Source organism: Stegostoma tigrinum, chromosome 39 (genome assembly GCF_030684315.1).
Source record: "Stegostoma tigrinum isolate sSteTig4 chromosome 39, sSteTig4.hap1, whole genome shotgun sequence".
Taxonomy (NCBI): Eukaryota; Metazoa; Chordata; class Chondrichthyes; order Orectolobiformes; family Stegostomatidae; genus Stegostoma; species Stegostoma tigrinum.
In genome coordinates, this window is record NC_081392.1 from 6896372 (window position 1) to 6910497 (window position 14126).

Sequence of the window (14126 nt, forward strand, 5' to 3'; positions counted from 1 at the left end):
TCCAGATGGAATAACAGTTCTTTTCTGTGAGTGCCAGTCTCTACTTCTGACTGATTTGAGTCGCTTCAAAGGGCAATAACATTAAACGAATGCCCAGAGTACATGTAAAAGAAGCTGCTATCACAGAGTTCTATATGTATATTGTCCAACTATCTCAAGTTAAAATCCTGATTAGAATGGTGCTGTAAGTAGCAGCTTATAAACTTTTCACTGTATTCATTTGAGCATGTGACAATAAAGTTAATTCAATTCAATTCATTTCTGTCTTCTGCTACTGTTGCTCTGCCATTCAACACTATCCAACTCAGTACCCCATTTTCTTCCCACACCCTTTGATTGCGTTAGCCTCAAAAATTATATCTAACTCTTTCTTAAAACTATTCAATGTTTTGGGTTCAACTGTTTTCTGTGACAGAGAATTCCACAGGCTCACCATGCTGTGGGTCAAGAAATTTCTCCTCATCTCAGTCCTGAATGACCTACCCTGTATCCTGAGACTCTGACCCCTGGTTCTGGACTCACTGGTCATTAGGATCATCCTTTCTGCCTTTACCATGTCTATTAATGATATAATTTAACAGGTTTCAAGGAAATCCCCCAACACTCTAATCTCTACATAATATAGTCTGAGCCAATTCAGTGTCTCTTCATACGTCAGCCCTGCCATCCCAAGAATCAGTGTGGTAAACCACTGCTACACTCCCTCTAACATCAGAACATCCAGCCTCAGATAAGGAGGCCCAAACAGCAAACAATACTTTAGGCATGGTCTCACCACCACCCTACGCAGTTGCAGCAAGACACTTTTGCTCCTGTAATTAAACCCTCTCGCTATGAAGGTCAATATGCCATTTGCCTTTTTCACTGCCTGTTGCACCTGCAAGCTTACTTTCAGAAATCAGTGTACAAGGATACCCAGGTCTGGGAACATCTTCCCATTTCCCAATCAATTGCCGTATAGATAATTATGTGTCTTCCTGTTTTTGCTACAAAAGTGGATAATCTCTCAGTTTTCTGCACTAAACTTAATCCACCATGTTATTTTCACATGCAGATCAATAACAGACTGAGAAACAAGAATGCAATATTTTGTAGGCATTTAGCAAACTTATACCTATGGTGATTTTAAATACTTCAAACCTTAGTTTTTAATTTCACCATAGTATGAAAATGTGTTAACATGATGTTTTGAAGTATGAGGAGATGGCCTATCACCTCAGTTAGGGACCCTTTGTCCATCACACAGTATTCAAACAAACAATCTCCACTCTTGCTATGCAGCTCCTCTGATTAGCTCCTCAGATCCTCTTGGCCAGTTTGTCCTGTTTCCATTTCCATTTAGCTCTTCCACTGTCTCACTTAATTTATGTTCCATTATGCATCCTATTGCCCTATAAGAACTTGAAAGCATGGCTGCCGTCATCCATTTGGCACACAATGCCTCAAGCTATTATTCATTAAATCAGGGATTTGCCTCAACCAAAATCTTTAGTATATGAACCAAACAAAAGGAGTGATTTGACACTTGACACAGTTTTCATTATTGCATTAAAGCTCTTTAATTATCTTAAACAGAATATGTAAAAGCTATCAATGGCAAGCTACAGCTAGCACAACTGCTTTGTTCTATTCTAATTTTCAAAATGTTGTGTCAATAAACATCTCACTTTTCAACATATTCAATGAGTTTTACATTGGCCAACAGGGAGCTCACTTGAGGCTCAAATGCATAAAATTCAAGCAGAACAGATTTATGCAAAGGACCCTGAGGCAGCTTCTGCTGTGCCAGCTAACTTCTGACTTTCCACGATTTATTTTCTACTTTAAAGAACACCAAAGTTGTCGCTCAGCCAGATGCTTTTGGGTGTAGAGTATATCCTAAACCTCTTCCTTTTCTTTAAATAAAAATCAGGTACATGAACTCAAACCAGACACACTTTGGTCAATTATGTGTGGTGAAGTGAATGTTGAAATTGCAAACAATTTCATATTTTGTGGATTTTAGCTGGTACTAGCTGCGGGGCAACACTTGCCCTTCTCAAAAGGAAGTCTCAACCCTCAATGATGATGCCATTAACAAGGATAAATCCTTCAACACAATTTCATTATCATTAAATACTATTGCTTTCAAACACTTCAAGATTTAGATGTTTCTTATTGCGAAGTGTAAAGAAAACATTCAGGTTTTCTTTTCCTCCAAATTCTTGTCTTTCCAAATAAATGTCTAACAGTAATAAAATCAGAAAGTGCTGGAAATATTCAGCAGGTCTGGCAGCATTTGTCTGAAGTCCACTATGACCCCCTTCATCAGAACTCAGTTCTGAAACAATAACTCCATTTCCCATCCACAGATACTGCCAGACTTGCTAAGAATTTCCAGAACTTCCTGCTTATATTTCATATTTTCGGCACTACGGGTTTTGTTTTTATTTTGAAAGACAATTATTAGGCTTGCAAAACATAGGTAGAGAAATATCACTGCAATGTTGGAGCAATTCAAAAAAGTTAAGCTGTGATTCAGATATTCCAAGAAAATTGGGAAGAAATGATGTCAGTAATATGGTTTGTGGAGCAAGAACAAAAACTTGCACCTCCCCTTTTCCCAATCAGTTGCTGTTTAGATAATAATCTGCCTTCCTGTTTTTGCTACTAAATGGAAAAGCCCACATTATACCCCAGCTGCCATGCAGTTGTGCACTGACTTAACCTGTACAAATCACAGTGACGCATCTATCCTCCTCACAGTTCATTCTCCAACTCAGCTTTGTGCTGTCATTTAATTCTATCATCTAAAATCAATATATATTGTGAATAGCTGGGATCCATGTACTAATCCCCGCAGCACCCCACTAGTCATTGGCTTCCGCTCAGTAAAAGATTCACTACTTTCTGGAAAGACTCAACAGGTCTGGCAGATGTTTCCAGATCTGCTGAGGCTTTTCAACAATTTCTGTTTTACTTTCAGATTTCCAGCATCTACAGTTCTTTGACTTTTTCACTTATCCCTGCTCATTGTTTCCTGTCTGCCAACCAGTTCCCTATCAATGTCAATGCACTAACCCTAATCCCATGCACCTTCATTTTACATGCTAATCTCTTAAATAGGGTCTTATCAAAAGCCTTCTGAAAGTCCAAGAAAACCACACCATTAGATTCCTCTTGTCAACTCTACTGGTTACATCATTGAAAAATTCCAGTCGATTTGTCAAGCACGATTTTCCTTTTGTAAATCCACTGAGTCTGTCTAACCCTGTCACTGTTTTCCAAATGCTCTGTTGTTAAATCTTTTCAAGTGGGCTAATGTATTTCCCCCACTACCGACGTCAGGCTAACTAATTTATAATTTTTTGTTTTATCTGTACCTCAATTTTTAAAGAGCAGCGTTTTATTAGCTACCAGCCAAACCAGAAGAACTATTCCAGATTCTATAGAATCATGAAAGATGACCTAGTGTGTATCCTATATTTCTTGAGCCACTTTCTTAAGTACTCTGGGATGTAGATTTTTGGATCCTGCGGATTTAGTTGGGGTTTAATCCAATTAATTTCCCCAACACTATTTCGCTACTAATACTGATTACCTTCAGTCCTCTCTTTTCCTACACCCTATGATCCCCAACATATTTGGGATGTTATTTGCATCATCTATGTGCAGACAGAATCAAATTACGTACTTTAATTGGTCTCTTTGTTCCCCATTATAACTTCTCGTTCTTCATTGTAAGGGACCTAAATTTGTCTTCATTAATCTTTTTCTCTTCGCATTTTAGATCCTTTTGTTTGTTCCCCACAAGCTTTGTCTTGTAATGTCTTCTCCCTCTGTATTAATCCCTTGGTCCTCATCTGCTGAAATCTAAACTGTTCCCAATCCTCAGGTCTGGCGCTTTACTATCCCTAATTTCAACAGTTAAATGACAGTCAGACCACCTTTTCAATTTTAATTTTCTGTCAAACAGGAATGAGCAATTCTTGCAGTTATTCTATGCATTCTTTAAATGTTTGTAATTGACTATCCACTAACAGCTTATCATAACTGTTTATATCACAAAATATCATAGTTTCGTTTTTTTTTAAGATTCAGGACCCCAGTCTCAGAATCAACTACATCATTCAGCTTCAGCCAGAGAATGGTGGGCCTGTGGAATTCATTGCCACGGAGTACAATGGAGGCCAGGACGTTAAACGTCTTCATGGCAGAGATTGATAATTTCTTGATCTCGCAAGGAATTAAGGGCTATGGGGAGAGTGCGGGTAAGCGGAGTTGAAATGCCTATCAGCCATGATTAAATAGCGGAGTGGACCCGATGGGCCGAATGGCCTTACTTCCACTCCTATGTCTTATGGTCTTATTCTTTGTTTTAACTAAAAGTTATAGCTTATTATGGTCACTGCTCCCTAAGGAGTCTCACACAGCCAAATTTCCAATTATTTCTTACTCATGACATAATACACAGTCTAGGATGGTCTGTTTTCTAGTTTATTCCTCAGCTTGCTCATCTAGAAAACCATTTCATACACGCTCCAGGAATTCCTCTTCTACAGCATTTTTACTCATTTTATTTGGCTAATCTATTGAGTACTGAAGGTCAGTTAACTCAGTTGGCTGGATGGTTGGTAAATGACACAGTGACATCAAATGTGCAGGCTCAATTCCCATTTGCTCGAGGTTACCATAAAGATCCCATCTTTTCAACCTCATCCCACACGAGGCATAGTGACCCCTTAGATTAAACCCCTATCAATTATCTTGCTCAAATGAGACAGCCGTCCTCTCATCCTGTAGGACTATGGTGATGCCAACTTTACCTATAAACAAATTGAAGACACCCATAACTACCCCAATTCCCTTTTACTCCTACAAAAATGTGAAGTGCCACGTTTGGGGACAGAAGTTCTGATTACTGGACACATCCACCATTTGCACACGATGGACGTGCTCTTCATCGTGGTGAAAATCCACACCTCTGTCTTCATCACTTGCATTGTTAATTTCCTGCCTAATGCCTTTCCCAACATTACAACTATAGTTGGTAAGCCATATACAAATCCTGATTTTATCTTCTGCCCTTAATGTTTCTAAGCTCTACCCTTAGGTTCCACTTCAATAAAGCTAATATCAATACTCACTATTGCATTAATGGCCTCTTTGACAAGCAATGCCACTCACCTCGTTTGCTTGTCCTTCCGAAAATGTGAATACCCTGGAAATTCAGTTCCCATCCCTGGTCTTCCTGCAGCCACATCTCTGATTCCAACGATATCCTACCCACTTAAATCTATTTGTGGGACTACTTCATCCACTTTACTGCAAATGCTCCTCACATTAAGACACGTGGCCTTAACGCGTGTCTTTTTAACACTCTTGGTCAATTTACATTATATTGTATTATGGCCCTTTTGATTCTTGTCCATGAATTCTCTGTCTTTCACCTCATTTATTTCTCATTCTGTCTTTTGTTTTTGCTCGTTTCCTCACTTCTGTTTCCCCATACATATTTTCATCCTTCCTCAATTTTAGTCTTTTAGCTCTGCAACCACACTAGTAAATACATCCCCAAGACACCAGCTCCCACTCTGAGGCAACCCACCCTGTTTACACTGAACCGACCCCTTCCAGAACCAGTCCCAATGTTCCAGGAATCTGAAATCTTCCCCTATGTACAATCTCTCCAACCACATAGTCATCTGACACATTCTACCAACTCTACTCTCATTAGCATATGGTAATCCTGAGATAGCTACCTTCGAAGTCTTACGTTTTACTATGCTTCCTAATTCCTGACAGCTTGTTTTTAGGACCTCACCACTTCATTTACTTATGTTATTGCTGCTGTTATGGACCAGACTAAACCCCCGACCTCCAAAGTATTGTAAGTAGACAGCGTAGACCCTAACTTTTATATTTATTTAGAGGCAAGCTGTAAATGCTGTGTTCCAGATGTGATTTAATTGACCCACCACTCGGCTTTAATCAAAACATCACTTTATTCTTATGTTAAAAAAGAAAAATATGTTGAAATACTTAACAAGATAATGTATTATTTAACCACTCATCATCAACTGTTTCAATATAGGCAGCATCCCACAAACACACCCTTTGGCAAAAATTCAATTCAGCAAAACAGTTATGGTTCTCAGGTGCTGTTTCCCCCAATGCAAAAGGAAGAAACAACCTGCCCGTTTTGCGATTTAAGAATAAGCTTTGTGAAGACTTTTCTCGAGCAGCAGCCAGCAGGAACTTTCACCAAACTGAAAGGAAAACTAAAAAACCTTGGTTTGTATGAGCCCTTGCCCTACCCACTCACAAACTTTTTTGTCTCATTTTTTAAGAGGGAACTCAAACGCTTACCAACTGCCACTCTGAAGGAGACATTCTGAAACCACTGTGGCAAAACCCCTCTGTAACAGAAGCAGCATAGAATACCTCTCTCTTAAACGGCACAGTCTCGTCACAGTACCAAAGTATACCACAACTATAGGCTATTCACCCAGCGTCTCCAAAACGTCTTGTCACTGTTCCAAGACATCCTTGACCCTCGTGTCTGAGAGGCAGCATGCCACCCTGGAGTCTCATTAAGGGCCACACAAACTGCTATTTATTGCCTCTACATGGACCTTTGATATTATGAAATTCATTCAGATATACGCAACACAGCACTGTCACACAAATATAAACAAGTGATGCAAGACAGTGGCATTGGACTCCTCACTGGAGCTTGTCTACTCCACCCATTTCTTTTCTCTTTTCTCCCCATTTATATTTCTCTTTTGTGTTTGCTCGCCCTCTTTCTTCTTAGCGATGTCCTGAACTCGCAGCCTCAGCATGGCGATCTCTCAGTCAAGCACAGCGGTGTCTCAGCAACACACTGTGGCATTCATTTGGCCTGGTGTGGCCTCAGTGTGGACTTCCACCTTGAGATGATTGCTGCTATTCTGGCAAGTTTATAGGCCTTTTCTTTTAATCTTAAATAATCCTGAACTTCCTTTATTAGCCATAGTTGACTGTGACCTTTTTTCAGTTTTTACACCTCAAAGTTCATAGAATATCATAGAATCCCTACAACGTTAAAGTAGGCCATTCAGCCCATCAGGTCCACAGTGCCTCTGAAGAGTATCCCACCTAGAACCATGCCACCTTCCCTATAACCCTGCATTTTACATGACTAGACAACGAAGCGTGGACAGCCTTCAACACTATGGGCAATTTAGAATGGCCAATCCACCTAACCTGCACATCTAAGGACTATGGGAGAAAACCAGAGCACCAGAGGAATCCCACACAGGCATAGGGAGAATGTGCAAACTCCACACAGTTGTCTAAGACTAGCACTGAACCCAGGCCCCCTGCAGTGTTAACTACTTAGCCACCATGTCACCTGCATACTTGGCAAAAATTAAAATAAAGCAATTCTGTGATCCACAGAGACCCTGATCAACTAACCAATGAAACATGTGCATCATGAATACTCTGAAGAAATAGGATGCCATGAAGTAAATTGTTTTAACACTTTTGGAAAGTACTCCTAAAGGTTTGAAGCCAAGGCCTAAAAATGGATCACCATAAATGAAAAACAGGTTGAATACATTTATGGAATTCACACAATATTTCTTAAATTGGGCTCAATGACTTCACTTTGGAACGTGCCAATTTAAAACAAGGCCTTAAGATTCTTTCAATTATATCTATCCAGGCACATGTATTGTAGCTGCATTATGCAGGACTCCATTAAGATCCACAATTCCAAAGATAAAGAATTACAGGTAGAAATCTAGGTTGAGGTCAAAAAACCTTCACAGACTATCAGAAAAGTGATCCAGCATCCATTTCAAACTGCACACACTTCACCAGGTCACATGTCCAAGTTCTCGGGCAGATTTAAGCAAAGATCGACACTGTCAAAAATATTTCACAAGGAACAAGCTGAAGTTACCGCCATGTGTTAAGAACCAGGTCAACTTCTGAGTTCCTTCAGAGGTGTTACCATCAAACAAGGTGGGGGAAACATGCGAGCAACTCTTACTGGTTTGCCCATCTGATAAAAAAGTGTGAAGGCTGTAATTGGTGACAGCTTGAAGGCATCAAGTATACAATTACTGTTAGTATCATAACAGGTACCATTATTTTCCTAAAACCATAAAGAAGAAACTTCGTCCATTTGCTGATAGAAATTTTTTTTGATGCCAAGAATGAAGTCACAGCTCCAGATGAAATAGCAAGCTAATACTGTCTGTGATTAAGAATGAAGAAGAGACATTCAGGCAAAATACCAGAAGGTTCTCAGCTGCAGTGGAAGCACACCCAGCAAAAATAAGTCACTGTTTTTAAAAGAGCAAATAAAAATAAATTAAGAAAACCAGAGATCATCACGAAAATGGAGTGTGTTGAATAATCCAACTACTCGTGGAAGTTTGAAGAATAACTTTCTTAGAAAATCATACATTTTGAGAAATTTAAATGACCACGAGAAAGTTGTGCACCAAGTGGAACGAAGTTGCAGTAGCCTGAGCAGTTGAATCAACCACTGTTCTTTAAGGACGTTAAAGGATCATTTCGATCAAAAGACATCAAACAGCAACTCTGAAAGAATCATTCCACTGGTGTTCAATATAAATAGTTGTGGGCTAAGGTACTGACATGGATACAGAACTGGCTGGCAGAGAGGAAACAATGAATAGGAAGAAACAGACTTTTTCTGAATGGCAGGCACTGACTAGTGGAGCGCCACAGGGTTTAATGCTTGGACACCAGCTTTTCACAAAATATATTCATTATTTATGACAGAATTAAAAGCAATATCCTTCCAAGTATTCTGCTTTTATGCTATCCCTGGCTTCCCTGGTCAGCCACAGTTGTCTTCTTTTTCCTGGGGATGAAATTTTGCTATCCCTCCTGAATTACTCCTAGAAACTCCTGCCATTGACTTTCCTGCTAGGCTCCTCTTCCACTCAATTCTGTCCAGCTCCTCCCTCATGCCTCTTTAGTTGCCTTGATTTAGCTGTAACACCATTACCACTGATTCTATCTTCTCCCTCTCTTCTTGCAGAGCAAATTCAATCATATTATGATCACTTCCTCCTAAGGGTCCCTTCACCTTAAGCTCCTTTATCAAGTCTGCCTCACTGCACAACATTAAATCCAGTACTGCCTGTTTCCCAGTGGGCTCCGCCACAAGCTGCTCCAAATCGACATCACACAGACATTCCACAAATTTCTTTTCTCGCAATCCACTACCAAACTGATTTTCCCAGTCTACCTGCATGTTGAAATTTCCCCATGATCACCATAACTTTGCCTTTCTTCTACAGCTTTTCTATCTCCTGGTGTATCTTGCGCCCCAGCTCCTGACTACTGCTTGGAGGCCTGTATGTAATTCCAACTATGGTTTTTTTTACCTCTGCGTTTCCTCAACTCTACCCACACGAATTCTACACCATCTTCATTTCTTACTATTGATTTAATTTTATATCTCACTAATAAGGAACCTCACCCCCTCTGCCCACCTGCCTATCTTTGCGATAAGATGTATATTCTTGGATATTCACCTCCCAATCCTGATCCCCTTGCAGCCATGTCAGCGTGATGCCTACCACGTCATATCTACATATTTGTATCTGTGCAACAAGCTCATTTACCTTCTTTCTTATACTGCATGCACTCAGTTATAACACCTTCAGTCCTAACCCTTTCCAAATGCTCTGTCCTATGTGTGTCTGTGCTGGAGATTTTAATAGCCTCTTCTGAGTTGTCCTTTCCTGTCATTTTTTTTCATATTTTTCCATACAGTGGAATCTACCCCCACAGACGTAAACCTGTTGCTTTGTTCCCCACTGGGGGGAGTTTTACCTTCCCCCCACTTCCTAGTTTAAGGTCCTGTTGATATGCCAATTTCCCTTTTTTGCTAGAATATTGGTCCAAACTCGTTTCAGGTGGAGACCATACCAGCGGTACAGATCCCTCCTGTTCCAATACTGATGCCAGTGCCCAATGAAAAGGAACCCCTCTTTCCCAAATCATTCCTGTAGCCACATGTTTACTTCCCTCATTCTCATGTCCCTATGCTAATGTGCAAGTGGCTCAGGCAGTAATAAGGAGATTATGACCCTTAAGGACGTGCTCTTTCATTTTGTCCTAGCTCCTGATAATCCCTGAATAGGTACTTTCTCCTAGCATTGCCCATGTTGTTTGTTCCGATGTGGAACACAACTATTGCATCCTCCCCCTCCCTCTCTAATATCCTTTCAAGCCGGTCAGAAATATCCCTTACCCTGGCACTGGGCAGGCAACACACCATGTAGGACTCTCAATCCTGCTTCCAAAGGATATTATCTATTTAGAAGTATAGAATTCCTTACAACTACGACTTGTCTTTTTGCTCCCACCTCTTGAATGGCCTCCCGTGCCACGGTGCAGTGGTCAGTTAACTCGTCCTCCCTGTAGCCCTTTTCGTCATCCACACAGGGAGCAAGTATCTCGTACCTGTTGGACAAGGTCAAGAGCTGAGGCTCCTTTGATCCTGAATGCAAAATCCCACGACTTGCCTCACTTGTCATCCCTTGCTGTCCCTGGTCACTGACAAAATTGGGAGTACTTAATCTACCAGGTGTGACTGCTTCCTGAAACACAGTATCCAGGTACTTCTCCCCCTCCCGGATGTGCCGCAGTGTTTGAAGCTCTGATTCCAGCTGAAGTTCCTCGAGCAACCGACACTTGCTGCAGAAGTGGTCACCGTCGTTTGAAATGGGATCAGCCAACTGCGTGCACTCAGGTATCCCATCCCCCAACAAGCCAGCTTAAACCAACCCCAACATCATGCAGCTACAACACATCACCTGTCCAGACATTTCTACTTAGTTAATTACTTTACTGAGTTAATTAAATTTATTGATACTTCTTGGCTGCGCTCTTATTCAAAATTAGTGCAGATTTCTTATAAGCGAATCAGGTCACAGCCTCCCTGTGATGTCACTCAGCTATTTCCTTGCAGCTACAATGTGCCCGAGTAACAGTAGGTTTATACTGACTCCGCTGCAGCTGCTGCTGCTGTTTGTGGTCTTCACAGTGACTTTTCGTTTGTTGATTAGAGGAGGGAGGGAAACACTGAAGTAGTGTTTGGGGTCTAACTGTCCCTTGACAACATTTCCTCCACGAACCTGTTTGGTTGTGATGACTGCAACAAAGCAAATCTTTACTCCTACCACCAGTGTCATTGCCACCCGCTGCTGAACCTATTCTTCTGACCTGAAACCCATCCCGTAATATCAGTGCAACTCGATCTCCTTCTCGTCTGCCATCCTAAACAGTAAATGTCCTTGAATATTCGGTTCTCAGTCATCATTCTGCTACACTTCTGTAATGGCAATTAGATCATATCCATATATCTCCACTTGTGCCTTTAGAACATCATTTTTGTTGCGAATGTTGCATATGTAAAGTGCCCTTAAATTTACCTTTCTGACGTAATTCCATTTTTAAGGCTACACATCACATTGTTGTTTATTCTGTCTTCTAGTATCTATTTTTTCAATTTCCTATTAATAACCTTACTTTTTTACCAATCTGTGTCACCTTTCAGGTTCCCATCCCCCAACAAGCCAGCTTAAACCGACCCCAACAGCACAGGCAATTCCCCTTGCGAGAATATCGGTCCCGGTCCCGTTAAGGTACAATCCACGCCATTTATACTGGTCCCACCTGCCCCAAAACTAGTCCCAATTCCTCAAAAATGTGAAGCCCTCCATCCTGCACCAGTTCTCCAGCCACATATTCAACTGATCATGCATCTTGAGGCGGCACAGTAATTCAGTGGTTAGCACTGCTGCCTCACTGCACCAGAGACCTGGATTCAGTTCCCCCCTGAGACAACTGTCTGTGCGAAGTTTGTACATTCTTCCTGAGTTTGTGTGGGTTTCCTACAGGCACTCTAGTTTCTTCTCACTGGACCAAGATGTGCAGGTTAGGTCGATTGGCCATGCTAAATTGTCCAGTAGTGTTCAGGGATGTGTAGGTTAGGTGGAATGTAGGATAGGGTGGAGTCTGGGTCTGGGTGGGATGCTCTTCAGAGAGTTGGTGCACACTCAATGGGTCGAATGGCCTCTTTCTGCACTATAGGGATTCTATGAAGTCTTGCTTTTATACCCATTAGCACATGTTATTACCAGCAATTTTGAGAATATTGCTTGGCAAATGCTCCTTTTTAATTTCCTTCCTGACTTCTTGATACCTGCCTTCAGGGCCTCACTTTCCTTTTTATTTCTATCATCGGTATTAATGTGGACCATGGCTTCTGACTGAAATCCCTCTCCCAAAAAGGTGGCCTACAACTGCTGTGACACCTTGAATCTGGCACCAAGACGGTAAAAGACCATTCTGAGTCAGGTTTACCACCACACAATTCAGGTGAGGCAACAGCCCAGTGGTATTACTGCTGTACAGTTAATCCAGAGAATCTGGTAATGTTCAGGGGCCTGAGATCGAAGCATGCCACGGCAGATGGTGGAATTTGAATTCAATATTAAAAATCTGGAATTAAGAGTCTAAGATTCATCTGGTTCACTGTTGCTCTTTAGGGCAAGAAACTTTCATTGTCATCTGGTCTGGCCTACATGTGATGCCTGACCCACAGCAACGTGGATGACTCTTAAATGCTACCTGGGCAATTAGGGATGGGCAATAATTGCTGGTCTAGCCAGCGACACCCTCACCCTGTGAATGAACAAAAGTTCTTGTCTGACATCTTGACTACAAAATCCCCTATAACTACTGTTCTTCCATTCTTCTTCCTTGTCTCCTATACAGCTGAGTTTACAACAGAGCCATAGGCTGGCTCAGGTTGCACTCCTATCCATGTAGCCCTCTGCCTCACAGATGCACTACAGTGATTCCAGCAGTTGCTCAGGTTTGTGCAGCTGGTGATGCTTCCCACAGATGCGTTTATCTGCGAGACATGGTATGTCCATGACATCACACAAACTGTAGGATGCACAGTGCACTTGGTCCTACAGACCTGATAATTCTAAAAACTAATTATGATCCTTAGAATAAGGATGGATTTATCATAAAATATCACAGAATCCTGACAGTGCAACTGGAGGCCATTCAGCACATCAAATTTGCAGTGACTTTGCCAAAAGCATTCTGCCCAGCTCCACACCCATCCCATCCCTGTGACCCTGCATTTATGATGGCTAATCCACCTAGCCTACATATTCTTGGACAGTACAGGACAATTTAGCATAGCTAATTGACCTTACCTGCATGTCTTTTGATTATGAGAGGAAACCAGGCTCCCTAGTGGAAACCCACAAAGACACAGAGAGCAAATGAAAACTTCATAGGCAGTCACCCGAGGTTAGAATCAAACCCAGGTCCCTGGTGCTTTAAGGTGGCAGTGCTAACCAGTGTGTCATCATGCTGCCCTGATACTTATCAGAACAAAGAATCTGATTTAAACACAAAATTAACACTCAATTTTCACTTTAAAGTGGAAATACAGGCCAAACCTACTCATCAATCAGCTGCTCTCTCACCACTTTGACATCATACCACCAATGCTCTAAGTATAGGTAGACCTCTCTATCAACACCTTATATCTCGCTTACTTCTTGGTCTGGAGACTTGAGTAAACTTTGTTTAAACCACCTATTTTTAGCTGCCCTAAATTCCCACATTGACTCAAATTTTCAGTTACTCATGCTTTCTTAGCCTTACTTCAGCAGAGTCAGCCTCATTCTGACCATATTGTTTACTTGGATACAAGGTCTATTAAAACCTCATTTCGGCCCCAACCCACATCACCAAAGAAAGGCAGCACTGCATGTAAGAGTGTGTCATTGAATACTTCTAGTTCAAAGTAAGAGGAAATCAGTTCCCTTAGCCTTGTGAAGCCTATGAGATCATGGATTGTCTTTGTGAATTGTGGTTCACTTGAGGCACTTTAAAGATTGCCTTGTCTATGTCTGCTTCACAGACATGACTACAATCAATTTTTAATGAGTAATAACATGCCTGAAATTGCATGGAGCCAGGATTTGTATTCTACATAATTGGTCAATACAGACTACAAAGCAAGTTTGAGTAGAATCACTGACAACAATACGTCCCTTCCTGATGAGCTCATGCATTCTATG